The 10,190-nt window shown below is 42.1% G+C and overlaps 1 protein-coding gene across 4 annotated transcripts in view; it reads right to left on the bottom strand.

Annotated features, from left to right (window-relative positions):
• The window catches only part of PLEKHA1 (pleckstrin homology domain containing A1), a 64,422-nt gene extending 56,253 nt beyond the window's left edge, over positions 1–8,169 (bottom strand). For all 4 annotated transcript variants that reach the window (XM_006025123.3, XM_006025124.3, XM_006025122.3 and 1 more), the window contains exon 1: positions 8,017–8,169. The gene's annotated coding sequence lies outside the window, so the exon portion shown is untranslated. The remainder of the gene's footprint in view (positions 1–8,016) is intronic.
• Between the last annotated feature and the right edge of the window lie 2,021 nt (positions 8,170–10,190).

The following is a 10,190-nucleotide window of genomic DNA, read 5'->3' as shown; positions in this document are numbered from 1 at the left end:
TGAAGTGGAACTCAAGAGCCGGGGGGGAAGAATGTGGGGTAGGGATAATGTGTGGCATGCCTGCCAAAAAGGTTGGTCAAGCCAAGTTGGCCTTTTCCTAGGACATATCTTAACCCACCTCTAGTTTCAAATACGAGCTTTCATTTCTACCCAGGAGAACTTTTACAATCTTTTCTCCAATGCCTGATGAAGGGTGTTTGTGCCTGAAGGCTTGCAATTAAAGAATTTTTTTTTGCCAAAATCTTGTTGGTCTAATAAAAGATATCATCTCTACTACGAGTCCTGCCTTTAATACAGATGAGACACAAATTAATTTAAGAAAGCTCCAGCTGGGACAGAACCTCAGCTGTTCCAACAGAACATGGGTCTCCTCCAAGCTCTGGCTGCCTTGTCAAATCATGTTGCTATCACCTCAGATACCCTCAAATACCAAAGCACTGAGAAACAAACAGAACCTGCATTAATACAGCTTTAAGTCTTGGGTGAGTAATAAACAGGACTGGCTCCCTCATGTTATTTGGATCAGTCCACACTTAATTAGCATATGCCAGTCCCTTTTTAACACATGCTGGAGAAAAGGTATCCCACTTCCCTTAAATCAAAACCATATTTTTCAAACTACACTCTTGTGAACATGTTTTCACCTTCACTCTTGTTTTCACCTCCCATAAATTCACAAGTCAATTTCCTTCTCTTAGGTGTCAATGAGAAAAGCAACATTGTGTGTAAAGTAAAAGACAGAAACACTCAGAAGATAATACATATATTTTGTTTAGTCCAGTGGTGCTCAACCGACAGCCCACAGGCCAGACCTGGCCCCAGCATGGGGGCTCAGCAGCAAACAGCTCCATCTGGCATGTGCCCTTCCCTGGCCTAATCCATGCCACTCTTCCTCTCTCCCAACAATCCCTCCTTCTGACATTGGCAGCCACCCCTCCCATCTTTCTCTCTCTCCTACCAGATGGGAGTGGTGGCCCGCAGTGCAGACAGAGTCACCCAGCCCACCACTCTAAAACGCTGAGCTCCCCTAGACTAGTCTGATACCACACTGATTAGATAAATACATAGTCTATAACAAGGTGTAAACAGAGTATGACGGCAAAGTGATCCGTGTTTAAATTGAATTAGCTTGAAAAAGTCTTAAAAGAACAAGTAGGGTAAATTTTTTTGGTCCTATTCAAAGGAGACCTCACAGGCCAATAAGTAGAAGCATTGTTTAACAAACATAACAGCTCATAAATGTCCCTATTAAAATCTGGGATGGTGCTACAGAATGCAGTATTGAAAGGCAAAGGTTAAATTTACACTGGATTAAAAAAAAAGTAACATATCAATTGGAGGCAGAGAGAAAATTCAGTTTACTATAAATCTCATAGAATTGCTAAGCAATGCACCCGACTATCCTTAAAACTATACTTTAAATCATCATTGTTCATTCCTAGAACAAATATGACAAGTAACAGTTTAGCATATAATGTTGGAACATTTTGTCACTTGTCTGAAAACTTAAGACAAATTACTATCACATTTTCTTGAAGACTTAAGCATACAGTGTGGGTATTTGAAACCTATCCTACATAGGCATGGACAGCCCAGGCCAATCATTCTCAAACTTTTTAGACTCAAGCCACCACACAAAAAAATGCCAGCTTTTAAATCTTCATTTGTTTTTTGACTACATAAGAATTGCTGTATTATTTTAGCTGGAGTACTGCATCCAGTTTTGGGCTGCACAATTCAAAAAGGATGTGGAGAAGCTTGAGAGAGTCCAGAGAAGAGCCACATGCACGATCAGAGAACAGGAAAACAGACCTTAAAATGACAGGCTGAGAGCTATGGGGCGCAGGCTCAGGGGTGATCTGATGGCCACCTACAAGTTTATCAGGGGTGACCACCAGTATCTGGGGAAATTTGTTCACCAGAGCGCCCCAAGGGATGACGAAGTTGAACCGTTATAAACTACTGCAAGACCGTTTCAGGCTGGACATAAGGAAGAACTTCTTTACTGTCCGAAACCCCAAGGTCTCTGCCATCAGAGGTGGTTCAAGCACCTACATTGAACTCCTTCAAGAAAAAAATTGGATGCTTATCTTGCTGGGATCCTATAATCCCAGTTGACTTCCTGCCCTTTGGGCAGGGGGCTGGACTCGATGATCTTCCAAGGTCCCTTCCAGCCCTAACGTCTATGAAATCTATTAAATCTATTTTCCTGATGCAAAGAGTTGAGAAAGACCACAGCAGGAGATGCGGAAGTTCGTTACTACTGTGCAGTAGTTTTGTGTAGCACAAAGCCTGATGCGATGCTACTGCTCAGTAGTAACGAGCTACTGCACAGTCAGCATCACCTAAAAGCTGTTCAGCAAACCGTTAACTTCGGTTTCTGCACAGTCAGCGTCTCGTGTAGACATGGCCACATGTTCCTATTTGAAATCTCTGGGTTAATCTTGTGAATCGGGTTTGCATACTGAACAGTACTAACATTGTGTGGCACCCTACAGCACCCTTGAAAGGATCTCAAGGCACCCCAGGCCACCTCTGGTTGAGAATCAGTGGCTTGGCAACAAAGTATGTGTATATTTGGTAATCAAATGCAACTTAAATTTCAGTTCAGTCAAAAGAATGAATTATTGATTCTCAAAGTGATTTGTAAAGTCCCTAGACCATGCTTTTAGTGTATGTTAAAAGCAATACTTCTTTACATTCACATAGCACTATTTTTGAATGAGTCCAAAATATTTTAGACGCTTTATTACTTCAGTTACCTGAAAAATTTAGACTATTCCCCATGTATTCAGAAGTGGATGTGAACATTTCTAAAAGATTACATATACACCCCATCACTTTTTTAGAACAGAATGGCAATTCTACTACAGGGGATCAAAAAGTTGACATTTGGTGCTTTCTTTTTCCCTATCGTTTGAATCTTCATTCAACTCTTTCCGAATCTTCATTCATCTCTTTCCCGATCACCACCACCCTCCCTCCAGCTCTTGTGCTTTTCCCCGCTCCGCTGTCCCACCAACTGTAACGGCACCTGTCCAGAGTGTCCCTTACCTCTCAGTCTGTATGGCCTGAAGCTCCCTCTCACAATTCAGTGTGCTTATATTGCTCCCATCACCATCTGATCATCTCAAAATTGATGAATTAATCATCAGTGCTCTGCCATATTCTCCCAATTCCAGACTAGCAAATGAAATCACTGAATCACCTTTGTTCTCCATGTAAACTCTCAAACTATTCCAGTTTTTTTTCAATCAAGTTTACCCTGAAAACTGCTTAAATCGTTAAACACCATAAATGAACACCTGGCTGGGAATTCCCACATCAAATAACATCTTTTAAAAAGGGCCGCATTATACAGCTTAAATCCATACTCTCTCGACGACTAGAGAACACCTACACATTCTAGGTGCTTCTGCAACTCCCTTGAGGAAGAAAACAGTGCTTAGTGTTAAGACAATGAACCAAATTTCCTTACTTTAAAAGTAATAAAGGTCCTGTTGCTTTACCTTGCACTAACAGGAAGGTCTAACTTGTAAAACAGAGCAGTATATCAGTTAATATTTAAACATTTACAGAAACAGGTAGTTTTCACCATATATCAAGAGTTTCTTAAGTCTGTAAAATATTTTTTTTTAAGTTCTTCAAGGCCCTAATTTTAGAGATCTCTCTAAAAGTCAGAAAAATTGTTTGAAGTATCCCCTTTCCTATTCCTCTTGTAGCAGTTCTTTCCAAAACAAACAAAAAAAGGGCATCACTTATAAAACTAATTTGATGAAGAAACATACAGAAATGTTTACTCAGCACTTCAGTTTACATATGAAATAAACTTTTAAAGTTTACAATTATAACATGAACATTTTAGAATTCTACAGCTGTCACTAGGAAGCTGATATATTTTAAAACTAAATTCTGCCAATTTTGAAAGGAATGATACCCACATCTATTTCCAGAGATGCTATGTCAGAAATTAATGCAACAAAAAAGCCCACATATGCACCTTAAAGTACAGAGTACTGTTAGCATCCTTGGAACCTAATAACTACATTTTAACTATTTACTCCATTTTGTACAATAATCATATCCTAACTGGGACACATATGAACTACTATATCCATGGCACTAAAGAGCCTGAATTATGCTGTGTATTCTCATGCATCTGTAAAATATCTGAGTACAAGTAATTATTTGGCTCCAAATCTGCTGAAACCTTTTTTTTTAATATTATGCTAATTATTCATCATACAAACAGTTTTACAGAAAAGACACACTGTCTTGTATCACAAGCCACTATTAAAGTCAAACACTGACAATCAGAGCATTATTTTGACAGACTGTTGGAATCAAAAAGAGTACACACTTCCACAGGCTCAGAAGTCTCCCTGTTTGAAAAGTTTCCTTGTTTTAAGATTTACTGACCTTTTGAAAAGCTCCTACTTTGTTTTATTTTGAAGAAATTGTGTTTACTATTTCATACATTATAAGTTTTGCAAACCAAGGCTCCAGCAACATGCAATAATGCTTTAGAGATATCCATGGAATGTTTAGAATATATACATTTAGGTGTCAAATTTCAATATGCCTCTACTACTGGTTATTGCCAAACTTCACATATGTAATGACCTTCTGCATGTTTAGGCAATGTCCTAAATTTGCATGAATCTTTGTTATATGAGCAATCTATAAAAACTTCCCTGTCCCCCCCACCTTATTATTCTGGTTGATATAGGCTTTCCTTTTGAACTAAGGGAAACCATAGCCTTTACCCTGTACTTGAGCATGTCCCACATAATTTTCCATCTTCTTTTCAATCTCTCTTTCTCCAATTAATTGTTAAGCCTGGGCAGTTAAAAAGAAAACAAACAAAAACACTCCCAATCAAACTTTTCCCCCCCATGGCTTGATAGGGACATCAAAACTTTCCTTTTATTACACAAAGAAAAACCTACAATAAAGCTTATTTGTCATCCAAAATGCCTTTATTTGATAAAGCAGCAATTTTTCCCCATGTTAAACATTTTTATCTATGGCATCACATATACTTGTTAATCCACTGCTACATACCCACCTACATACCATTAGGTCTTATTAATTTGCAACTTCCCCTTCTTCACAGAATTTATGCTGATAATTGTGAACTGGAGATAACACCACAACTGCAACAGAATAAAATCCTAATTTATAACAGGAAACAACGTTTTAATAGGACAATTATTCTTCACAAATGATGTAACCGAGTAAAAAATTTCCTTATTCAAACATCCCTATGCTTGCAAAATAATACAGCAATCTTCAACAACAGCAAGTGAATTACAAGTGGTCCATAAACAGTTTTGCTTAATCCCAAACAACCTCCTAATGCCAGGTCAACCGTTAGTTCAATACTGATAGACATGGTATAGTAACTGCACAAAGTGAAGACTCAGTGCATGATCTCAATCTGTTTCTCAGAGGACTCTTCCCCCCGGCCAATTGCTCACACACCAAGATGCTGCTAAGAAGTAGATACCTTTTTTTGGTTGTTAGTCACTGTCCATTTTTAAACTAGTATTGGTACAGTGACATAACACTGGAGGAGTTTAAGAAAAAGTTTATATTTTCCAATTTTAGGACTCTGACAAGCATTTCACATACTTGTATATTCCAAGTCAGTTTTTTCATGGTACATGAATCTCTCTCAACAGGGGAGCAAGATGTTTCCAAAAACTGGAAATGGTTTGGTTGCAGAGCCATAAGAATTGGCACACATACACAGAAGCAGGTGGAATGAGCACCTACAGCTATTTTGAAGTTCGTTCTTTTAAAATAACTAGATTTTAGGATTATTTCCTTAGAATTTGCCCTGTGTGACAGACTCATAAGAACAGTGGTAGAGCTGAAAGAAAAAATCCCCAAACCTTGTTTAACATTTTCTCTAGAGACAGTTAAAAACATTTCAAAACAATGGAGCAGGGGTAGGGGATGTTATGAAGTAGGGAAAATCAACTGAGAGACACAGTAATAAGCTTTCAACTCGTAACTGCTGTAGAATATCTTAGGTGTTGTGTGGTAGTTTAAGAAAAGCACCTCAGACCAATTTTATCTTTAGTCCTACAATAATGATTTGAAGCTTTGTGCTTCGTCACGGTAAAGCACAGCTTAAGCCTATAAAAGGGAAGGAGATAAATCCAGCAGTTTCATGCTTTGTGACTTAATGGTACAAACATATTCCTGTCACCTGTGTGGCCAAAGCTGTATGTACAAATCTGACTGTTTTCTAACATAACATATTTCATTATGAGGAGAACGAGAGAAAGAACAGAAATGTCTCTCTCCAATTAAAAAGACGTTTAAGGTGAGCTCTGTCAATCTATAGAAAAATGTAACAACAACTGGACACATAAATTGTTACCATTACACATGTATGGTCCTGTAGGTCTTCATATGCAACAGAACTATTGCAACTTTGACACCATTTTATTTAAAATGAAAGATACAGCATTTGAGTTGTAACTTTTATTGCTACAGACCATGGGGACTTAACAGATGAGGTGGGTTCTGGAGCAGCACATTCCCCTCCCGTTTTAAATCAGTTAAAAAAAGTTATATCTATCTACTGTTTCATAAATTAAAAATTATTCTAAGGCAAGCAAAGCCTATTGGAAAAGGCTACATTGTCATAAAGGACTCGCACCTGGAAAGCTCTAAACCAGAGGCTCCCAAACCCCCGGGCTACAGCCCGGTACTGGGGTGCGAAGGGTTGGCTGCCGGACCGAAAGTCCAGAAGTCTTAGGACTGGCACACTTAGAACCGGCAGCCAACCCTTTTTTTATACGAAGTCCGAGATATACCAAGTATAAAAGAGGATTGGCTGCCAGTCCGCAGTACGCCGGTCACTTTTGGTCTGCAGTACGCTGGTCCGCAGTTGGCCAGTTCCAGTCTGCTGGTCCACCGTCTAAAAAGGTTGGGAACCACTTCTCTAAATAATCAGAAGTTGCCAACATGAGTAGTTCTCCTCTCAAGTGTAGGTTTGGATAAGCAACAGAGTCATCCTCACAATACTGTTGTCAAAACCTAATAAAGCCAGTAACTCCTGAAGCCCCCAGCTCACTTGGAACTGAAAAGCATCTGTTAAATAAATGGCTTTATACCAACCACAACGATTAGGGACAACTTCATGTATAATACAAGTGACAACCACAGCTTTTCTCTACCACTGCCTTGATCTCAGCAGAACCACCCGTTTCAACTCAATCGTAAAACCAGAGACGCTGGGCTGGGAGGGAGCTCCAGAGGTCTTCTAGCCCAGTGGCTCTCAACCTTTTTTGTACCAGGACCCATTGCTAAACATCATTAGAAACATGCCTCCCGCCCCCAGGCCTCCAGTGTGTGTGGCGAGGGAGAGGAGTAGGGTCACGGGGAGCCCCAAGCACCCCTCGCCAGCCTGCAAAGGAAAACCCAGTTCCCCACCTTTTTCACCTTTAAAGTTTTGAGGTTTCAAAGTTTTTTAAAGTTTGTCCGCAACCTTTTCATATATTCTTGTGAAGTTTGACTTCTTAAAGTTTATCCACAACCCTTTCGCATATTCTTGTAAAGTTTGACTTTCAAAATTTGTCCGCAACCCTTTCATATATTCTTGCGACCCACTTTCGGGTCCCAGCTCACAGGTGGAGAAACACCGTTACGCCCAACCCCCCGCTCCCTCCCTATCCAAACCCTCCCGAACCAAGGGGGACCGAGCCCCTGCGGCAGGCGCCCACCAACCCCAACCTAGCACCCCGGCACAGCTCACGTGGGGGCACCCCTCAGCGCCCCGCTTTTGGGAAGGACCAAGAGTTGCGTATGTGCCACTGCCAGGGGCTCGGCGCCCACGACGTCAAAATGCAAGGCGTGTCCCAGAGGGTGGACAGTCCGCCTCATAAAAGCGATGGGATTTCCCCCAAGAGCCTGGCCCGCCCACGTCCCAGACCCACATGGCTACAACCTGCCCCCCTCCATTTGGGGGATCTGCCCCCCCCGGAGGGGCCCGGTACTCACTGCAGCGCAGCCCGCGCCGGCCCCACCGCCGCCCCCGCGCGCTCGCGGCTCCGGCTCGCTCTTCTGTCGCTTTTTAAAAACAAACTTTATTCGTCTCCCCGGCAGCGACACAAGCACTGCGCGCCGTGCGCATGCGCCGCCGACCCGCAGGCGCCGCCCGCTGAAAGGCTGAGTAGGCCTCGAGTCGCAAGGCACGCTGGGAGCTGTAGTCCGGAGGGGGGGCTAGCGCGGGGCATGCTAGGACTGGTAGTGCCTGGGTGGGGATGAGGCTGTGCAGGGAGCAGCGTGAGGCTTGCCTGCCTTGCGGGGGGTTGCAAAGCGTGTGGTACGTAAGAGGTGTTGCAGGATAGCATATGGGGGTACATGCGATCTCTTTTATTAGGCAGCTCAAATAGTTGGGGGGGGGGGGAATTTTTCCAAATATTTGAGCTGTCTAACAAAAGAGCGGATATACTCAAATAAACTTGTCTGCCTACGTCCTTCGACCAACGACTTATAGCGGTGGGGCTTTTTGTTTAATTCAGCACCGTACCTCGACTGCTGGCAGCCCCGGGCGAACTTTTAGTACTCGGAGATAATGATAATCGTCATTAAAAAATTACCGTTTTCAGGCCCCCCTTGGTTTGCCCGTGCTGGTGTCCAGCCCTGATTTAACTGGGAATATTTGAGAGTCTGAAGTCGAGCAGAAGGCAGAGGTAGATCTGTCCCTTACAGACTAACTCAAGCAGGTGGATAGGTATAGAGATAGATACATATGTATATATATAGTACCTGGAGATCCTGTCTCGTGCTCGGAGCGGGCTCCGGCTCCTGAAAGCTCATCCTGTAGATATCTCTAATTCAGTTAGTCTAAAAGATGCAGATCCACTAGGGTGGCCATTCGTCTGTTTTTATGGAGGACAGTGCAGTTTTCTGGTCCTCTGTCCTCTAGTGATATGAAACTGGATGCCATTATGCCCTCTGTTTTTCACTGCTCAGCACCCCCACCCCACTGCTGACACTGCTGCGGCCACCTACGAGAGCTCCCTGCTCAGCCTGCCACTGACACCACTGCGGCTGCCTGCAGGAGCTCCCCGCTGTCATGCCACCACCACCGCCGCCTGCGGGAGCTCGCCGTGACCCCCCGTCTCGGGGGGCACACAACGTTCATGGTGGTGGGGACAGTTGCAAAAATGCAAATGTCCTCTATTCTTGAAGTACCTCGATGGCCGCCTTAAGATCCACCCTGGCTTCTATAAATATCGGAGCCCTTATTGTTCCCATTGTCAAGTAGTTTCCTAAAATTTTAAGATTCATATGATTGGATTTTCAAGTCCTGCCTCTGCACACGTGAGGGCTAGACACTGACACTTGTGAAAATTAAACCTGAATTGAATGGCAGAAGCCAGGGCTTTAAAATCAATAGAGTTGATAACAGAGGGTGGCATTTAGCCTTCCTCATTCCTGTTATTTTAATGAACATATACATTAAACAGATATATAGTAAATGACAGTACCTGATCCAAAGACTTTACAATCTAAAAAACAGCAATAGTGCTAATTTGCTAGATTTCTTCTTGCCTCACAACATCAATTCATGTGGAGAGAGAAAATTAATACTTCCCTGGGATGTGATCTTACCACCAGCAAAATATACTTCTCATAGTATAGCCGGCACCAATCATAGCTTACCTGATGACACTAAGAAAACTTTCTATTTTTAACTTTCATGTTCTTTACTTGAAGCAGAACCACCCTTGCAACACCTAGGTGAAGCACAAAAAGTGCAAAAAAGTGGTAGCACACAAATGATAAGCATCTGCTTTTTATTTTGTAGCCACAGATGCATGATACTGATTAAAGTAAACAAAAGGTTATGTGCCCGCCCCTTGAAAGGATGTGGTAACAACTTGCTCTCATGCTTATAATGCCAGACTATATTATTGGTCCCATTTTCCAGATGTAGAACTGGACCAAGAACTGAGAGAGAACATTTTCAGGGAGTTGGTGTTACAAGGAAAAGTCAGAGTCATTTCAAGAATCAAAATTAGAATCCAGGCTTTCAGGACTTTAGCCAGGGTACCATACTGATGTCCTCATTTCTGGCAGTCCTTTAGTAAATGGTCCATTGTCTTGGATTCACAAAATGAAATAATTGAAACTTGTTATTTTTTCTTCAGAATACATTATATTTC

Source organism: Alligator sinensis, unplaced genomic scaffold, assembly GCF_000455745.1.
Source record: "Alligator sinensis unplaced genomic scaffold, ASM45574v1 scaffold28_1, whole genome shotgun sequence".
Taxonomy (NCBI): Eukaryota; Metazoa; Chordata; order Crocodylia; family Alligatoridae; genus Alligator; species Alligator sinensis.
Note: the sequence above shows the minus strand (reverse complement) of the source record. Positions and strands in the feature narration are given on the sequence as shown.